Source organism: Gopherus evgoodei, chromosome 1 (genome assembly GCF_007399415.2).
Source record: "Gopherus evgoodei ecotype Sinaloan lineage chromosome 1, rGopEvg1_v1.p, whole genome shotgun sequence".
Lineage (NCBI taxonomy): Eukaryota > Metazoa > Chordata > Testudines > Testudinidae > Gopherus > Gopherus evgoodei.
Genome location: NC_044322.1, coordinates 153,779,612 through 153,799,703, shown reverse-complemented (window position 1 = coordinate 153,799,703; position 20,092 = coordinate 153,779,612). Strand labels below are relative to the sequence as shown.

The 20,092-nt window shown below is 45.1% G+C and overlaps 1 long non-coding RNA gene across 1 annotated transcript in view; it reads left to right on the top strand.

Moving 5' to 3' along the window:
• LOC115657786 overlaps positions 1–16,453 on the top strand; it is a 39,584-nt gene extending 23,131 nt beyond the window's left edge. The window contains exon 3 of the long non-coding RNA XR_004002058.1: positions 15,074–16,453. This is a non-coding gene — a long non-coding RNA (uncharacterized LOC115657786). The remainder of the gene's footprint in view (positions 1–15,073) is intronic.
• Positions 16,454–20,092: the final 3,639 nt, after the last annotated feature.

Here is a 20,092-nt window from a genome sequence, read left to right as displayed (position 1 = left end):
CATGGGGTGAATCACTTGGTTGCCACCCCGTACCACCATCAAACCAATGGCCTGGTGGAAAGGTTCAATGGAACTTTGGGGGCCATGATACGAAAATTCATCAACGAATTCTCCAATAATTGGGACCTAGTGTTGCAGCAGTTGCTGTTTGCCTACAGGGCTGTACCACATCCCAGTTTAGGGTTTTCACCATTTGAACTTGTGTATGGTCACGAGGTTAAGGGGCCATTACAGTTGGTGAAGCAGCAATGGGAGGGGTTTACGCCTTCTCCAGGAACTAACATTCTGGACTTTGTAAGCAACCTACAAAGCACCCTCCGACACTCTTTAGCCCTTGCTAGAGAGAACCTAAAGGATGCTCAAGAAGAGCAAAAGGCCTGGTATAACAGACATGCCAGAGATCGGTCCTTCAAGGTAGGAGACCAGGTTATGGTCTTGAAGGCGCAACAGGCCCATAAAATGGAAGCATCATGGGAAGGGCCATTCACGGTCCAAGAGCGCCTGGGAGCTGTAAACTACCTCATAGCATTTCCCAATTCCTCACTAAAGCCTAAAGTGTACCATGTTAATTCTCTCAAGCCTTTCTATTCCAGAGACTTACAGGTTTGTCAGTTTACAGTCCAGGGAGATGATGCTAAGTGGCCTGACGGTGTCTACTACGACGGGAAAAAAGACGGTGGCGTGGAAGAGGTAAACCTCTCAACCACCCTGGAACGTCTGCAGCGGCAACAAATCAAGGAGCTGTGCACTAGCTTCGCCCCATTGTTCTCAGCCACCCCAGGACGGACTGAACGGGCATACCACTCCATTGATACAGGTAATGCTCACCCAATCAGAACCCCACCCTACCGGGTGTCTCCTCATGCCCAAGCTGCTATAGAACGGGAGATCCAGAACATGCTACAGATGGGTATAATCCGCTCATCTACCAGTGCATGGGCATCTCCAGTGGTTCTGGTACCCAAACCAGATGGGGAAATACGCTTTTGCGTGGACTACCGTAAGCTAAATGCGGTAACTCGTCCGGACAACTATCCAATGCCACGCACTGATGAGCTATTGGAAAAGTTGGGACGTGCCCAGTTCATCTCTACAATAGACTTAACCAAGGGGTACTGGCAAGTACCGCTAGATGAACCCGCCAAGGAGAGGTCAGCATTCGTCACCCATGCGGGGGTGTATGAATTCAATGTCCTTCCTTTCGGCCTTCGAAATGCACCCGCCACCTTCCAGAGGCTGGTAGACGGTCTACTAGCTGGACTGGGAGAATTTGCAGTTGCCTACCTCGATGATGTGGCCATTTTTTCAGACTCCTGGCCCGAACACCTACTACACCTGGAAAAGGTCTTTAAGCGCATCAGGCAGGCAGGACTAACTGTTAAGGCCAAAAAGTGTCAAATAGGCCAAAACAGAGTGGCTTACCTGGGGCACCAGGTGGGTCGAGGAACCATAAACCCCCTACAGGCCAAAGTGGATGCTATCCAAAAGTGGCCTGTCCCACGGTCCAAAAAGCAAGTCCAACCCTTCTTAGGCTTGGCCGGATACTACAGGCGATTTGTACCACACTACAGCCAAATCGCTGCCCCATTGACCGACCTGACCAAAAAGACCCAGCCAAATGCCGTTAAGTGGACTGATGAGTGTCAAAAAGCCTTTACCCAGCTTAAGGCAACGCTCATGTCGGACCCTGTGCTCAGGGCCCCGGACTTTGACAAGCCATTCCTAGTAACCACAGATGCATCTGAGCGTGGTATAGGAGCAGTGCTCATGCAGGAAGCAACAGATCACAACTTCCATCCTGTCGTGTTTCTCAGCAAAAAACTGTCTGAGAGGGAAAGTCACTGGTCAGTCAGTGAAAAGGAATGCTATGCCATTGTGTACGCCCTGGAAAAGCTACGCCCATATGTTTGGGGACGGCGGTTCCAACTACAAACTGACCATGCTGCACTAAAGTGGCTTCATACTGCCAAGGGGAACAACAAGAAACTTCTTCGTTGGAGTTTAGCTCTCCAAGATTTTGATTTTGAAATTCAACACATCATAGGAGCTTCTAACAAAGTTGCTGATGCACTCTCCCGTGAGAGTTTCCCAGAATCCAGTAGTTAAAAAGTGTTCTTAAAATGTAAAAGTCTGTTAGTTATATACTTAGTAGTATATGTAAAGGTGCATGTGTTGTATTAATCTGTTTATTTTCAAGTTCTAGAAGGAAATTGCCGCCAGTGAGCTTCCCCACTGTCTGCAATTTGGGGGGCGTGTCATAAACAGATAGCTAAGGGTTAATGTCTCTTTCACCTGAAACACCTGACCAGAAAACCAATCAGGAAACCGGATTTTTTCAACTTTGGGTGGAGGGAAGTGTGTCTCTGAGTCTTTTGTCTGCCTGCCTGCTTCTCTGAGCTTTGGAGAAGTACTTTCTACTTTCTAGTCTTCTGTTTCTAAGAGTAAGGACAAAGAGATCAGATAGTAAGTTATATGGTTTCTTTTCTTTGGTATTTGCATGAATATAAGTGCTGGAATGCTTTGATTTGTATTCTTTTTGAATAAGGCTGTTTATTCAATATTCTTTTAAGCAATTGACCCTGTGTTGTATCATCTTAATACAGAGAGAACATTTGTATTTTTTCTTTCTTTTTTATATAAAGCTTTCTTTTAAGACCTGTTGGAGTTTTTCTTTACTTCAGGGAAATTAAGTCTGTACTCACCAGGGAATTGGTGGGAGGAAGAAATCAGGGGAAAGCTGTGTGTTGGATTGCTAGCCTGATTTTGCATTTCCTCTGGGTGAAGAGGAAAGTGCTTTTGTTCCAGGATTGGGAACGGAGAGGGGGACTCACTCTGCGTAGTTTCACAGAGCTTGTGTCTGTGTATCTCTCCAGGAGCACCTGGAGGGGGGAAGGGAATCAGGATTATTTCCCTTTGTTGTGAGACTCAAGGGATTTGGGTCTTGTGGTCCCCAGGGAAGGTTTTTCAGGGGGACCAGAGTGCCCCAAAACACTCTAATTTTTTGGGTGGTGGCAGCAGTACCAGGTTCAAGCTGGTAACTAAGCTTGGAGGTTTTCATGCTAACCCCCAAATTTTGGACGCTAAGGTCCAGAATCTGGGAATAAGGTTATGTCAGCTGCTTGTTCAGGGAAAGCCCCTGGCTGGCCGGGCCGGTTTGTTTACCAGCCGTATGTGCAGGTTCAGCCGATCGTGGCTCCCACCAGCCGCTGTTTGCCTCTCCAGGCCAATGGGGGCTGCAGGACGGGTGGCCAGCACATCCCTCAGCCCGCACTGCTTCCTGCAGCCCCCATTGGCCTGGAGCAGCGAACCGCGGCCAGTGGGAGCCGTGATCGGCTGAACCTGCAGATGCAGCAGGTAAACAAACCAGCCTGGCCCTCCAGGGGCTTTCCCCGAACAAGCGGTGGACCGGCTTTGAGAACCACTGGTCTATGCTACCTAAGGAATTGCCAGTGCAGGGGAATCCTCAACAGGCCAGCTGAGCTAGGGAATCCTGATTAAACTAACCAGTGGTTTTAAGGTAGTATCTATCCTACAGGGAGCTCTCCAGATGCTCCAAAACCAGTAAGTCACTAATAAAAGCTGCACAGATCATGTCAAGAGTTGTTCGGTGGATGGGGTAGTAGCCTGAGAGTTAGGAGACTTGAGTTCAATGCTCTGCTACAGACTCTCATGTGAGTTAGGGCCAGATTTTTAAAGGTATTTAGGCACCTAAATATGCAGATAGATGCCTAGAGGGATTTTCGAAAGCACTTAATTGCCTAAATACCTTAAAAAATCTGGCCCTTAGTCTCTCTGTGTCTCAGTTCCCAATAACAGTACTTCCCTTCTCACAGGGGTGTTGTGTGGATAAATACATTAAAGATTGTGAGGTGCTCAGATATTATAGTATCGAGGACCACATGAGTTCCTAAGATAGGTCACTGGTCTGAATATCAGTGACTGAAAGTTGTGACCATCCTGTCCAGTGTTATGTGAAATGAGGTGGATCCCAATCCATACCCTAGTGAGGACTTATTTGCATCTGCAGATGTGTGTATAATGAATTTTTCCATTTTCTAGCAATTCAGAAAAAAAAAGTCTAAGGTCAATCAAAAACCAAATTATTTTGAATTTTTGGCCAAGTGAAAAGTCAAACAAAAATTCATTTTGAGCTTCCGCCCCTCCTTTTCAAAAAATTAAAATAAAATTAAAGGTAGTTTTGAAACAAAGTCATTCTGAAGCAAAAGGTCAAAATATTTCATCTTGAAAATATCAGAACAAAATGTTTCACCTTTTTTGGAATTTTTATTTTGGACCAAACACAATTTGCCAAAATCAACATGAATTTATGAAATGTGTCAGTTGACCTGACTCTTCGTTTTTTGCTGGAAAAAAGTTTCAGTTGAAAAAAATTGCCCAGTTCCATTTGCATCACAAAACCCACCTTATTGGCACACCCAGTCAAGAAGCCAAAGACTGAAATACCCTCTAGCCTCAGAAGTGATCCCTTCAGAATGGGGTTGAAGATGTTATTGGAGGAGAGATAGGTTGTACTACCAAGGCTATGCTGCACCTATTCCTTGCCCAAGCAGATGGCTTCAATTTCCATCACTATCAGTCCAATACCTTTCAGAACCACTAAAATACACCTTGGGAAAACAAAGTTTGAGAAAAAGAAAGAAAGAAAGAAAGAAATACAGCTGCCTCCTGCAATAGATGAAGAGTAAATGAGCCCAGGTATTCATGCTCTAACACCTTTCACTCATGTACTAGATTCCCTACATTTTTACGCCAATTCTTTATGGTCTCAAATGTCTCATTCACATCTAGGTCTCGATTAGTGGAAGTGGTTGAGTTTAGTTCAGATTTAACTAGCTCATACTATTAAACCCAAACTAAACTTGACCAATTCCCTAATGTTGATGCAGAGTAATACATTTAGTTCCATTTTAGCTAGTCAGGTTATAGTCTAAGCAGGAACCTAAAGGTATCATCCTGCTTTGGCACTCGGGAAAAAGGTTGAGTTTAAATTGGGTTTATTAGTTCATGCTAATTAAGGGCATGTCTACAGCGATCAATCCAGTGGGGGTCGATTTATCACATCTATACTAGACCACTGAGCACTCTCCTGCTGACTCTGGTACTCCACCAGAACAAAGAGTGCAAGCGGAGTTGATAGGAGAGCGTCAACTGTCGACTTAATACAGTGAAAACACTGCGGTAAGTAGAACTAAGTACGTAGCTGAAGTTGCATATCTTAGATGAACCCTGTACAGTAATGTAGATAAGCCTTAAAGAATGATCACTTTCCCTGATCATGACAAGGCCTCACTAGTATAGATAACACTGTACCCTGGTATGTAGTATTGAATCAAAAACTTACCTGAACTCCAGTTACACTGTCTGAAAGTTCCAGCGGGCAACATTTTACCTCTTCTGCAAAAAGTTATATCAAATTTGATGGGTTAGCTTCACAAAAAAGTGGGTCCATCTAAACTATTTTTAATCAGTTGTAATTATCTAAGTATTCCCACTCTCTTAAGATTTTTTCCCTATTGGTTTTCTAGTACAGTATCTTGTTTTATGTTCTTGTTTATGTACAATTCTGTGACTTCCTTAATCTTTCTCAGATCCCTCTTGAGCTTCTTTCTGGCATGTACCTCTCCCATTGCCCAAGGAGGTTTTTAATAGATCAGTTAAAAGTGTCACACTGTCTCCCCCTCCCCTTCCATTCCTCGCTCCCTCCTTTTCTTGTTACTTTCCTCAGAATTCTGTGCTCTCCTCTCTGACCTCCAGGGGTCTTGCAGTTTTGTCATTCTTTAAATGTTCTCTATTCTGATCACACTTTCCCCTGGTTTCCTTCGATATTTTTCTTCATAAATTTATGTCTTCTGTCTCCTAGCCTTTCTTCTGTTATCCTTCTTTGTGAGCACTAAGGCAAATAATTAATTACATTTTCTTCTAGCAACGTCCAACCCTTCTCTCAATAAATTATCCTTGCATCTCTTTAGAACCCTTACTGTCTCCTCCACTGATCTCTTGTCCCTTACATATCTGAAGAATTTCTTATTATTTACCTTAACCTCTTGCACAATATTTCTTTCATTCTTTACTCCTGCTTTTTTTTTTTACACATTCCTTTAACTCCATTCTGCAATCTCCCCAGCCCTTCTCAGTTCCTGACATTTTATACCTTGCATGTGTCTCTTTCTTGTCCTTGATTACTTTCTGCTCTTCCATGCTCATACACATTGCCTTACTTTAGGGTATTTATTGCTAGGTGGCATATATAATCCTTGGATAGACAGTGATTTATCTGTCAACACTTTCCATCTCCTCCCAGCCCATCTCATGGCCTTTCTCCACCAGCTTTATGTCATTCAAATTCACCCAACACTTCTTGCATTCTCCTAAACTGGCACTGGAAATTCAACATCTTTATTTCTCAACATTTGGGAATTGTGTTCCTCTTAACTCAGGGTTCAGCAAAACTGTAATTACTCACCTCTGTCTTCAGACATGAGCCACAGTGTTCCCTTGCTCCAAATACAGAATGTCTCTGGGCATCAGTTTGAACCTGTGTCAACACCTGCTGAAGTCAAGAATAACATGCAACTTCTTTCCTTCCACAAAGTACGAATTGTAAAGTCCTTCCCTAGAGATGTCAGGTGAAAGTAGAAATTAACTGAAGGTTAAATGGGAAGGAACAAAATGAAGCAGAGTTAAAGGACAGGAAGGATTGTCCAGTGGCTATTGTGTTAGCCTGAGACTTCAAAGATGTGGGTTCCAATCTCTCCTGTACCATGCACTCTTTGTGTAACCTTTGGCAAGCCTATGCATCAGTTCCTTAGATAATAACACTGCCCTGCCACATTAGGGGTATTATGAGATAATGTGGTGTCAGATCAGTACCACAGAAAGTTAACTGAAATAAAAATGTGTGCTAAAAAGGACCAATTCATAGTAATGACATTTGAGTTACATAGATAAAATAAGCTGAACAACAATTTTGTGGAAGTTATTCAGATCAATTTTTTGATTTAGGGCCAAAATCTTAATCCTAGATCTACACTTCAGATCTTAGGGTCTGCACTGCCCTGTCAGACTACAGGAATGTGAATATCAGTATGCACCAAAGTGCCATGCTATAACTCGCCTGGGTGGACCCTGCAGGCATGAACTAAAAGGTTCCTAGTTCGCATTAAGGTAAACCTGTTTGAAGAGGACTACATTAGTAATCATTAGTGAACTGAAAGGTTCCACCTACAGCATCCATACAGGGGAGTTACAGTGTAGCACTTTGTGCATACTGCTATTCACCCCCCACATAGTCCAAAAGGTGGAAGAGTGTAGGCAAACCCTTAGTGAGGCTGTAGAGCTTTATGGATTATTAAGAGCCTAGATTCAACACTGTACTACTTCAGTTTTACATCAGTGTAATTCCATTGACTTTAGTGGAATTACACAGACATAAAAACGGAGTTTTGCAGCAGAAAATGACAGATAGGCCTAATTGCCGCACAGAACTCCTACTGATGTCAAAGGAAGCTCCGCAGTGGGTTCAGTTTCAAAATTTGCAAGAGCTATCCGCCACAAGGATCTGAGAGCAGGCATCTGCCTTTAATTTGAGGCAGCAGGATTCAACAATGCCTGCAATTCTTCTAAAGTCTCATATCTCAATTACCTGTAAATGTTCCTTTGCCTGCTGTATAAAATGGCAATTACTCCTTTCCTCTCTGATCTCTTCTAAACAGTCTCTACCCTTCAGTATTTACCCATGATTTGTGCATCACCATCATTCTTTATTTATGCCTATTGTCCATTTGAATCCTCAATGAATTACATATTTGAAAACTATAGCATGTCTGATTCCCTCCACATGCCTATTCTTCCTGTCTTTTCTTTGCAATACAAAGCTCTTTTTATTTGCATAAAGCTACCTTAGAAACTTCCTCACTGAAATGAGTCAACATTTGTCCATTTTTCTCTGACGCCTTCTGTTATTTATCCCATTACTACAGATGCCTTAATCCTAGCCTATCCATCTACTTACAATGATTCTCCCTGCCCTTTTGTGGGTTTCTTGTACAAAGCATTCAATACACAGAAACACTACCTGCCCCATTCTGCCTGTCCACTCATTTCAACTCTGTCACACAGCTCTTGCTCAGCCAATATCCTAGATGCATCTGAAGTCTGAAAGTAATGCTTAGAAACAGACAACTTCTCTCTTTGAATGTTTATAAATAAAGCTCCTGGGATAAATAGCTTGCTGGAGGCAAGGCAGATAATTTTTGAATACAAGTGATTCTGACATTATTAGATTTTTCTCACAGACCACATACAGAAAGGGACACATGCTATGTGTTGAAAATGAATAAAAAATTAATCTGAAATTTAGCAACTGAATAAACAAATGGATCATGTGCAATGCATACATATACCCAAAAAGGATGGATGCACCTATGGAGTTCAAGGGATTGCAACAAGCCGTGCAGACTACTTTTGGAGCTCACAAAACTAGTCTCAGTTTGTTAGCCTTCTTTCCCTGTAACTTATAAAACATCCCCTTTTTTCCTAGCTAAAGGAAAATCTGCAGTATGTATTAGGTATAAAAGACCACCCAAAAGGTAGGCTGGAACAAGTGTATGCCCAGTATACAGTATAAATTGGACCCTGCTTCTAGTGAACTCAGACAGGCCTCGTCTTACACTAGAAAAAATAGTATTCCTATTGCAGCCACTTGCAAATGGCAGCTGTAGCAGTGGCATAAGGACTAGTGCAGACAGGATTCACGTGTTTTACACTCACATTCCCATGTATCACAAGGCATAAAGTGGTGGAAAATAGAGTTTAATTACAGGTGATAGTTGCACAACACATTTTCATGTAGGAGCAGGAGGCAGGCTAAGAGCAACATGAAGACAGAAGTTGATTGAGATTAGTGGGTTATGGCTATATGTTATTGTGGCCCGAAGAGCATCCCAGTGCCAGTTGGCACACTGTTGTTATGATAGATACCCAAAAGGTGACATGTGATATCAGTGGAAAACTAATAACTCACTGATCATTAATATTCTTGCATGATGTATATACAGTAAACCCACAAAGGACTATATAGATGTGTGCTGGAAATATGTTCTGAAAATGTATTTGGCAAGCAGTGCCTAAGCCATGCCCATTTCAGACAAAGAATGTGGTTCCGCCTGCTTGACTGAGTCTCCAACGTAAATTAAGGAAGGTGAGACCAAAGACAAAGAAAAGCACATTTACATGCAAGGTAAACAGAACCATCCGGCAAGCAAGTGGGGAAAGATGGCCACTTAACAATCTTAACAGAGGAGGGAGGCTACACCCCCAGGAAGCCTTCCTGCCTCTTGAAGCAGAGTTAATGAACTTTGGGAAGTTATAAGGAGAGAGGAAAAGCCATTTTGGCATCTTTCAAGTGAAGAGCCAGAGGAACTGAGCACTCTGAGTTCTATGATGGATGAGTCTGGTCAGCCATGCTAGAAAAGAGACTTGGTGAGAAATGCTTATTTTCAACAAAAGGCTGTAGTTTGTTAAATCAGGTTTTAATCTTAGAAGCATATTTTTACTTTTGTTTCCTTGTAACCCTTTCCATCTTTAGTCCTTATACATGGCATCTCTTAAACCTATGGCTTTTCGTTTAATAAACTTGTTTTATTTTTACTATAAACCAATTCAATGCTTTGATTAAAACAGAGGGTTTGCTCACCCCCGTCAAGGTAATAAGCTGCTGGGTACTATCTCTTTAAGGGTATGTCTACATTACAAAATTAGGTTGATATTATAGAAGTCGATTTTTAGAAATCAGTTTTATACAGTTGATTGTGTATGTCCACACTAAGTGCATTAAGTCAGTTGAATGCGTCCTCACTACCATGACTACCACTGACTTTCGGAGCCTTGCACTGTGGGTAGCTATCCCACAGTTCCCACAGTCTCTGCCGCCCATTGGAATTCTGGGTTAAGCTCCCAAAGCCTGATGGGGCAAAAACATTGTCGTGGGTGGTTTTGGGTACATGTCAGTCGACCCTCCCTCCGTGAAAGCAACGACAGACAATCATTTCGCGCCTTTTTTCCATGCAGATGCCATACCATGGCAAGCATGCAGCCTGCTCAGCTTAGCTCACCAACATCGCCGCTGTTGTGTCCTGGGTGCTGCTCTCAGTAGACGATGCAGTAGGACTGCTAACCATCATCATACACCGCATCCACTGCAACTCTGCTCTGCTGCTATTGTCTCAATAGCAAATTTCTCCATGTCTGTCATGGACTCCTGGATACATATATTCTTCCTCGGGAAATGTGCACAGTGCTAACCATCTTCCTCCACTGCTTCCGCTGCAACTCTGCTCTCCTGCTCTCATGAATCCACCTCACAGGTCCTCTCATCATTCTTTATAAATATCTATTCTCATGGCATCTGTCGTCAGCCACCGCTTCCACTGCAACTCTGCTTTCCTGCTCTCCTGCAGATGCTATACCACGGCAAGCATGGAGCCCGCTCAGATCACTACAGCAGTTATGAGCATTGTAAACATCTCGCGCATTATACTGCAGTATGTGCAGAACCAGAACCTGCAAAAGCAGGTAAGGAAGCAACAGCAGCACGGTGACGAGAGTGATGAGGACATGGACACAGACCTCTCTCAAAGCACGAGCCCCAGCAATTTGGACATCCTGGTAGCAATGGGGCAGGCTCATGCCATAGAATGCCGATTCTGGGCCTGGGAAACAAGCACAGACTGGTGGGACCAGATAGTGTTGCAGATCTGGGATGATTCCCAGTGGCTGCAAAACTTTCACATGCGTAAGAGCATTTCCATGGAACTTTGTGACTTGCTTTCCCCTGCCCTGAAGCACAAGAATACTAAGATAAAAGCAGCCCTCACAGTTGAGAAGCGAGTGGCAATAGCCCTGTGGAAGCTTGCAATGCCAGCCAGCTACCGGTCAGTCGGGAATCAATTTGGAGTGGGCAAATCTACTGTGATCCAAGTAGCCAATGCGATCACTGAGCTGCTGCTATCAAGGGTAGTGACTCTGGGAAAAGTGCAGGTCATAGTGGATGGCTTTGCTGCAATGGGATTCTCTAACTGTGGTGGGGCGATAGATGGAACCTATATCCCTATCTTGGGACCAGACCACCTGGGCAGCCAGTACATAAACCACAAGGGGTACTTTTCAATGATGTTGCAAGCACTGGTGGATCACAAGGGATGTTTCACTGACATCAACGTGGGATGGCCGGGAAAGGTACATGACACTCGCATCTTCAGGAACTATGGTCTGTTTGAAAAGCTGCAGGAAGGGACTTACTTCCCAGACCAGAAAATAACAGTTGGGGATGTTGAAATGCCTGTAGTTATCCTGGGGGACCCTGCCTACCCCTTAATGCCATGGCTCAGGAAGCCGTACACAGGTACCCTGAACAATAGTAAAAAGCTGTTCAACTATAGATTGAGCAAGTGCAGAATGATGGTAGAATGTGCATTTGGACGTTTAAAGGCGCGCTGGTGTAGTTACTGACTCGCTCAGACCTCAGTGAAACCAATGTCCCCATTGTTATTGCTGCTTGCTGTGTGCTCCACAATATGTGTGAGAGTAAGGGGGAGATGTTGGGAGAGGAGGGAACGGGGGAGGTTGAGGCAAATTGTCTGGCCACCGATTATGCGCAGCCAGACACCAAGGCGGTTAGAGCACAGCTGGGTGCGCTGCGCAGCAGAGAAGCTTTGAAAACCAGTATCATGACTGGCCAGGCTACAGTGTGACAGTTCTGTTTGTTTCTCCTTGATGAAAACCCACCCCCTTGGTTCACTCTACTTCCCTGTAAGCCAACCACCTTCCCCCTTCGATCACGGCTTGCAGAGGCAATAAAGTCATGGTTGTTTCAAATTCATGCATTCTTTATTAATTCATCACACAAATAGGGGGATAACTGCCAAGGTAACCCAGAAGGGGTGGGGGAGGAGGGAAGCACCGGCTGGAGTGGTGGATGAGGGAAGGACAAGGCCACACTGCACTTCAAAACTTATTGAATGCCAGACTTCTGTTGCTTGGGCAGTCCTCTGGGGTGGAGTGGTTGGGTGCCTAGAGCCCCCACACCTCCTCCCTACATTCTTGGGTATCTGGGTGAGGAGGCTATGGAATTTAGGGAGGAAAGCGGGCAGTTATACAGGGGCTGCAGGAGCCATCTGTGCTCCTGCTGCCTTTCCTGCAGCTTCACCAGACGCCGGAGCATATCAATTTGATCCCCCAGTAGCCTCGGCATTGCATCTTGCCTCCTCTCATCGCACTGCCGCCACTTCTCATTTTGCTCCCACCACGTCTCATCTCGCTCCCACCACATCTCATCTCACTCATCCCTCCTGTCCTCACATTCATCTTCTGCTTTCCTGGATTCTGACATTGTCTGCCTCCACGCATTCTGCTGGGCTCTTTCAGTGCGGGAGGACTGAATGAGCTCAGAGAACATTTAAACTTTTTTTCACCTTCTTATCTGCGCTAGCCTCTGGGATAGAGATAAGGGGAAAGTTGAAACATTTTCACCTGCAGGAGGTAAAAAAGGGAGGCTAGTATTTAAAAAGACACATTTTAGAGAAAAACGGGTAGACTCTTTCACAGTGAACCAAGCTCTTAACATTACATATGTGACAGGGTCAGGCCAGATGGCTACAGGAGAGTGATAGAAGATAGGTCCCCTTTCCCTGGGTAAGGTAACAGGGAAGGTTCCAGAACAATCAGGAACTTTCTGGAAACAATTAAGGCAGACAGGCTGATTAGAACACCTGCAGTCAATCAAAAAGTTGTTAGAATCAATTAAGGCAGGCTAATCAGGGCACCTGGGTTTAAAAAGGAGCTCACTTCAGTTTGTGGTGTGCATGTGAGGAATTGGGAGGAAGAGGCACAAGGATCTGAGAGTGAGAGAATGCGCTGCTGGAGGACTGAGGAGTACAAATGTTAACAGACATCAGGAGGAAGGTCCTGTGGTGAGGATATAGAAGGTGTTTGGAGGAGGCCATGGGGAAGTAGCCCAGGGAATTGTAGTTGTGCTGCTGTTCCAGAAGGCACTCTAGACAGCTGCAGTCCACAGGGCCCTGGGCTGGAACCTGGGATAGAGGGCGGGCCCGGGTTCTCCCAAAAACCTCCCAACTCCTGATCCAACACAGGAAGATCGCCGAGGCTAGCAAAAATCTGCCAATCAGCGCAGGATCCACCAAGGTAGAGGAGGAACTTTGTCACACATAGCACATGTGCTTTTGGTACAAGGTCACATTTTTCCTCTTATATGGAGGGCCTGCCAGTTTGGTGTGAGAGATCACACACGCAGATCCAGGCAACAGAATTCAGCTTGCAGGCAGTCCTGGTAAGCCACAGTCTTCTTCAACTTTCATAACATGTGGGAATGGTTTCAAACAGCAGCGCCCTCCTTTCCCATACCAAGCACCCGTTGGGTTGGCCATTTAAAAGGAGGGGCTGTACTGGCCGCAAATGCATCCCAAGTCTTCAGGGCAAATTAATTATTAAAACATACTTGCTTTTAAACCATGTATTATATTTACAAAGGTACATTCACCAGAGGGCCTTCTCTGGCTTCATAGTTCAGCAGGGTTGGGAGAGATTGTCTCCAGGATGATAAACAGTTCCTGGCTGTCGGGGAGAATGGTTTTTCCACTTACCTGCTGTGTGCTATCCTCATCCTCATCCTCCTCGTCCTCAAAATCCTCATCCCTGTTGCATGAGACTCTCCCCTTGCAGGTGTCCACGGACAGGGGTGGGGTAGTGGTAGGGGCCCCCCCAGAATTGCACGCAGCTCATCTTAGAAGCAGCATGTCTGGGGTTTTGACTCAGAGCAGCCATTTGCCTCTTTGGTTTTTTGGTAGGCTTGCCTGAGCTCCTTAATTTTCACATGTAACTGCTGAGGGTCCCTGTTGTAGCCTCTGTCCATCATGCTCTTGGAAATTTTTGCAAATATTTTAGTATTTCCTCTTTTGGAACAGAGTTCTAATAGCATGGATTTGTCTCTATATATAATTATCAGATCCAGTGTTTCCCGTTCGCTCCATGCTGGAGCTCTTTTGTGATTCTAGGACTGCATGTTCACCTGTGCTGATGAACTCGCCACGCTGGCCAAACAGAAAAGGAAATTCAAAAGTTCCTGGGGCTTTTCCTGTGTACCTGGCTAGTGCATCTGAGTTGAAAGTGCTGTCCAGAGTGTCACAATGGAGAACTCTGGGATAGCTCCTGGATGCCAATACCGTCAAATTGCGTCCACGCTACCCCAAATTTGACCGGGCGATGTCGATTTCAGTGCTAATCCCCTTGTTGGGGAGGAGTACAGAAATAGATTTGAAGAGGCTTTGTCATGTGGACGGGTGCAGGGTTAAATTGATATAATGCTGCTAAATTCAACCTAAACTCATAGTGTAGACCAGGGCTAAAGAAGCAGCAAATTTAACATCTGTAAGAGTTCAGCCAGGGGGCTGGATATTAAACGCAGACAGTTTTGTGGCAATTCAGGCCATGGAGAGTGTTGGGGTCACCTTGCTAGGAGTAACCAAGGCTGGTGAAAGCCAGTGGGAGGTTGTTGTAGTCTGAGGATGCTACTGCTGTCAAGGCTCTGAACCAAGGCTGCACAGCACAGAGCACCCAGGGTTACAGGGCAGACAGTAACACAACCCCTTACTAGTCTAGGTTGAACCCTAAAGCATCACAGTTTTACATAGAAGTTAAATGCATTGTTATGAGTTATTTGACTATTCCGGTTATCCCCTACCATGGAACATCTATAAAGCAGCAATCCCCTACCTGACCTGGGTGAGTTAACATACTCGTGATCCCCCTGGCTTTGTGGGCACTGCTGGAAGGGAGAATTGAGAACAGTAATGGGAAATAGCAACTCAGAATGATTGGGGAATGTAAATGTGTATTTAAGGGAAAGTCCTGAATGTGTGGTTGAAACACATTTCCTTGGCTTGTTTGTTTAAAAATGTTGCTTGAATTATATTTTCTGAAGGGTGCATAATTACTTCTTCCTCCTGACAATTATTCTGTCTCTTTTTTCTCTCCCTAGCCTGCCATCATCAGACACTGCTGCTAACTAGCACAGAGAAGGCAAAGGAAGAGGGAAACAAAGAGACCATTGTTAAAAGAAAGCAAGCATAAATAAATTGAGTTTTCCTGCTGTACTTCTAAAAACTAGACAAAAAGCGCTTTCTACTCTGAAAGGAACCATTTTTATTATGAATTGTTCATTCCAAGGGGCCTATTGTTCTGCCAATGAACACATGTAATTTACATTTACATTTATGCATGTGCAGTAGGAGAGGCTATACCACAATGTGTTGAAGACATTCTAGCCCCAGAGACACTGCATATATCATAGCATTTATCTATCTATAGAATCACCTGCCACTGTAGTTTCCGACTAACTTCTCCAGCATCTGGTCTTATTTATTGACAATTCCAAGGCAACGTTTTGCAGGGATTTATAGGTGAGAGTGAATGCTCACTGAAGCCAGTGGGGTTTGGATTGGACCATATGCATAAACTCAGATTAATGCCAATGACACATAGCTTCCCATCCACCAGTTTGAAAATATTCTTAATACCGAGAGAAAACAGCATTCTCCAATCAGTTTGATGGAGTTTAAATGAATCTCTGTTAGGGCCCAAGCCTGTACTCCATGAAATCAGTGGCAGTTTGAAAATGGTGTAGTAAGTCTTAATGAATAAATCGGCACATCCTGCAGCCCGTACTTGGGCAAAGCTCCCATTATAGTGATAGGCCCAATGAAGTAAACAGGTTGGAGATCCTTCGTTGAAAGGCGCTATGAATAGGATTCTAAGTACAGTGAAATCAGAGAGAGTTTTCTCATTGACTTCAATAGGCCCAAATCCTCAAAATGTATTTAGGCTCCTAACATCCACTGACTTCAGTGGAAATTAGAAGCCCAAATGCCATTGTGGGTTCTAGCCTATATGGTGTGGGCTATATTGTGAAGTGTTCTTGCACAGGGGAGAAGTATGCAAGGAGCATTCCTGCCTGTGAGCATAGGCGGCGGGTTATATTCTTCTGTGGTGCCCAAGTTCCAGCAATATTCAGGGCTGCAGGCTCTGCTCCACCAATATTTGGAGCTGGGTCTCTCCCCCAGCCCTGCCTGGAGCGGGCCCCGGCTCCCGTGGGTCTCCCCTCACCCCGCCACGTCCCTGCCTGGAAGAAAGCGGTGCGCACCCCTCCCGTGCCTGCTTGTGCTGCCTGTGTAGCACATTCTGGTGAGGAGCCCCGTTCCCAGCAGCAACTGCTGTCTGCTTTCCCAGAGTCCTAGTGCCCCCTATCAGTTAATGGGAGGGCAGGCTGCCTTTACCCTGCCCTTCCACCCTAGCCCTGAGCCTCTCCAACACCCCAAACCCCTCCTCCCCAGCCTTCATCCCCCCACACCCTGATCCTCAACCCCAGTCAGAGCCCTCATCCCCATGCACCTAATCCTCTTCCCTAGCCCTGAGTCCCCTTCCTGCATTATGAACCCCTCATCCTCAGCCCCAACCCTCATCCCCCTGCACCCTAATCTTCTGCCACAGCTCTGAGCCCCCTGCATCATGAACCCCTCAGCCCCAGCCAGAGCCCTCATCCTCCCACACCCTAATCCTCTGCCCCAGCCCTGATCCCCCTCCCACACCCCAAACCCCTCATCCTCAGCTCTCACCGCTGTACCCCCTCCTATCCTCAAACTCCCTCCCATAGCATGCACCCCCTCCCCATCTCACACACCCCCTCCCACCCCAAACTCCATCCCAGAGCCTGCACCCAGCACCCAAACTCCATCCCAGAGCCTGCACTCCTCCTGCACCTTAATCCCCAGCCCAGGACCTGCACCCCAGACCTCCTTCTCCCACCCAACCCCCCCCCTCCCAGAGCTTCAGGCAGGTGGGGGGCAGAGTTGGGGAGGGAAGTTCTGGGCACCACCAAATTTTCTACAAACCTGCCACCCATGCCTGTGAGGTCAAGAGCTGAGCACACCAGCAAACTCTGTGGTCAAGAACTGCTTGCCTTCCACTCTCATGCCTCCCCTCTACTCTCAGGGAACAAATTACCTGAAAGGGGATGGGGCCTGTAACTTTTGCCTGCCTAGAAATTTAGCATGGAAAGTAGGTCAAGTTATTTTCAATGAAGAATGTTATAAACAGGTGCAAGAGAACCAGCCAGAGAGACAAAATTAGTCCAAACATACTTGGCTACACTGATATAATTCAAAGACTGTTAAAATCATGCTTGGTAAAAACAGAAGATGTAGAATGGGAAATTAATGAACTAAAATTGGTCTGTCAGTGTGAGAATATGTGCCCCTGTGTTCACTATTGTAATGGCCACTGTTGTAATAATCTTTGTACAAAGTATGCCTTGTGAGGTGTCATTTAAAAACTCATAATTTGTTGGTCAGTATTGTCCTGATAAAATGCATGTGGCAACATTGTATGTGAAGTTATAAGATTTCACTATATGGTGTTAACCCTCAATCATAACTGGAAATGTTTTTCAAGAGGGAGTTTGACACTAAAAAACGAAGGACAAACACTCCATGACACCCCCCATCTTTCTTCCTGTCCATTGCATTCATGGCACCAGAAGCATCAAAGGAAGTATTTGTTGAACTGGAGAAGGGGTCCTGACCAAACAAGTCTGGTCAGTAAGACTGCTGAAAAAGCATGTGGTGAGAAAACTTTGCTTGAATTTAACATAGTTTGTTAAGTTAGATAAAACACAACTGGTGTCTATTTTTTCCTGTAACCATTTCTGACTTTTGTGCCTCATTACTTGTACTTACTTAAAATCTCCCTCTTTATAGTTAATAACCTTGTTTAAGATAATCCAGTGTGAAGTGTCTAGAAGACTCCATTTGGGGTGGCAAATTATGTACATATTATTTCTATTAAAGCAACAATGGACTTTGTATAAACTTGTATTGTCCAGGAGATGGCTGGGCAGCACACTACATACATTTCTGGGGGGAAATCTAAGATTGGGACTGTGCTGGGGTCACCCTGCAGTATAACCCAGGCTCGTAAGAGGCAAGGTGCGGCTGGCTGGCAGCACACACACACGGACAGCTGGGAGTAATTTAAGTGCTGGCAGCTGTTTGTGAGCAGTCCAGGTTGGAGGCTACAGCAGCAAAGCATTGTAAAGGGCAGCCCAGGCTAGAGGGCAAGGGTGACACAGCTACTCATTAGTCTGGATTGTGCCCTGGTAAGTCATAGTCAGATATTAGACCTAATTGGGGAACAAATAATGAAGGGATGGGAAATTCCACTCATCACTCCCTTTTTGGGTCCCTAAACAAAGAGACTTTGGAGGGGAAAGAACAAATAGAACAGAGGAAGGCTACTGGAGCGAGCTTCACCATCGTGGCTGCCAACCCCACCATCTCCTGGGACCCAGACCTTCTTGTCCTAATCCTGAGGGATGTTCTGACCAGCTCACACCAGAGAGAGGGATCCAGATGACATCACCACCCCTCCCAGCTCCAGCAGAATCCCACACTCCACCTGAGATGAATTAGACTTTAACAACAGCTCCAGCCTGCCTCAACTAACTTCTTCTCTTTTCCATGAAAGGACAGTTATTGCCATCTCTAACACCAGCTAAGAGACTCTCAAACATGTTTTTTTCCCTCTTGTAAGATTCTCTCACTGTGACGAAATGCATGTAACAGTCAGTCAGTCATTTAGTGTTCTGTCTTATATGAGTGCAAAACATCCTTGCAAACTGATGGTTATAGTCTTATGGATTGTACAGGGAGTATTGCTAGAAGGTTCTAGTCTTTCACCGAGAGCTCTATAAGCTGTAATTGGTCAAGAGTGAAAGTGTATTGCAAAGGATGGATCTTGCATATGCTCCAGCCAATTGGAAGCAGGAATGACATCATCCTTTCAGCTAGATCTAAAATTCTCTGAAACATTTGCAAAAGCTAGAAACAATAGTTCTTTGTTCCCACTGCTTTTCCAGCAGTCTTCCATACAGCTGGCTGTGGGATTTTGTTGGTTCACTTGAGGATACTAGCAGAGGTGGCTGGAACTGCTCTTGTTTAGCTTCATTCTTATCTTTCTGAGAGAACTTGAAGAATAGCTGCGAAAAACTGTTCCTCTGCCCCAACGGCTCTCTTTGGTAGGGCGCTGCTGGGGTCAATACTGTTGCTTCTTTTTTGTTTAATGTGTGTCTGAAGCGGCTAGAAGAGTTTGGAGAGGCAGTGTGGGCTGCAGTGCACTGAGTATGCCGATGACACTCAGCTCCATATGGTCTCCATATTTGGCCCAATCAGAGCAAACTACTCAACCCCTAGCTGAACCTGAGTCTTTCATGAGAGCTAGCTGTGAGTGACTCAATCCAGACAAGACAGATAATGTTAGTGGGCTGGGGGAAGGAACTGGAAGAGTTGGAGGAACTCATATCAGTGTCCTTCTGACAGAGGGTGGCTGCCTTTTCTCAAACAGGTCTGCTTTTCACAGGTGTTAGATCCAGGGCTGCTCCTGCATGCCCAGGGGGCTGTTGCCAAAAGCACTGTCTCCATCTCCGAGTGACAAGACAAGTGCAAGCTTTTCTCTCCAGTGCAAATCTTAGCACAATGATCTATGCCTAGATTTTGGTGATGCTCTGTACACCTTGGGAGAGTTTGAAAGCTGCAGCTAGTGTGGAAAGATGTAGCCCACTTATCAAGTAGAGTTGCACATTAGGAGTGTTTTAGATCAGTATTCTGGGACCTGCACACTCCTCCAATAAGCTTTGAGGTGGAATTCAAGACTTTAGCTTTAATCTGGGAAGCCCTACATGGTTTGGGACCTGTTTACTTGAGAGAATCATCTCACTTCCCATAACATACGGTCACAGGTGAAATCAGCAGAGGTGCTGGAGCTGGATCTCCCTCAGTATTAACAGGAGGGAACTGCTAGCAAGGTGGTCTCTGTGAGAAGATCTCAATTTTGAAACTCACTCCCCTTCTTGGTCCACCAGAGCCCAGATTTAGTAAGTGTCTGAGCACACTGCAAAACCACATCTTTGTTTAGACTGTTAAAGAAGGTGTGAATGGAGGGGGAGGTA